We start from the raw sequence: 777 nt of genomic DNA on the forward strand, positions 1-777 counted from the left end.
AAGACACAAACATGGATAAACATAAGCATAAAATTCGAAAAACAGAAGAACAAATAACAAGGAAATCAAAGAACGGGTCCACCTTAGTGATGGCGGCTCTTTCTTGCTTTTGAAGATCCTATGGAGTGCTTGAGTCCTCAATGTCTCTTCCTTGTCTTTGTTGCTCCTCCCTCATGATTCTTTTATCTTCTCTAATTTCATGGAGGATGATGGAGTGTTCTTGATGCTCTACCCTTAGTTGTCCCATGTTGGAACTCAACTCTCCTAGGGAGGTGTGTAGTTGCTCCCAATAGTTTTGTGGAGGAAATTCATCCCTTGAGGAATTTCAGGGATCTCATGATGAGTGGGATCTCTTGTGTACTCCATCCTTTTCTTGGTGATGGGTTTGTCCTCATCAATGGGGATGTCACCCTCTATGTCAACTCCAACTGAATAACAGAGGTGACAAATGAGATGAGGAAAGGCTAACCTTGCCAAGGTGGAGGTCTTGTCCGCCACCTTATAGAGTTCTTGGGCTATAACCTCATGAACCTCTATTTCTTCTCCAATCATGATGCTATGGATCATGATAGCCCGGTCTATGGTAACCTCGGACCGGTTGCTAGTGGGGATGATTGAGCGTTGTATGAACTCTAACCATCCTCTAGCCACGGGCTTGAGGTCATGCCTTCTCAATTGGACCGGCTTTCCTCTTGAATCTTGCTTCCATTGTGCGCCCTCTTCACATATGACTGTGAGGACCTGGTCCAACCTTTGATCAAAGTTGACCCTTCTAGT

Source organism: Arachis duranensis, chromosome 10, assembly GCF_000817695.3.
Source record: "Arachis duranensis cultivar V14167 chromosome 10, aradu.V14167.gnm2.J7QH, whole genome shotgun sequence".
NCBI classification, from domain to species: Eukaryota; Viridiplantae; Streptophyta; class Magnoliopsida; order Fabales; family Fabaceae; genus Arachis; species Arachis duranensis.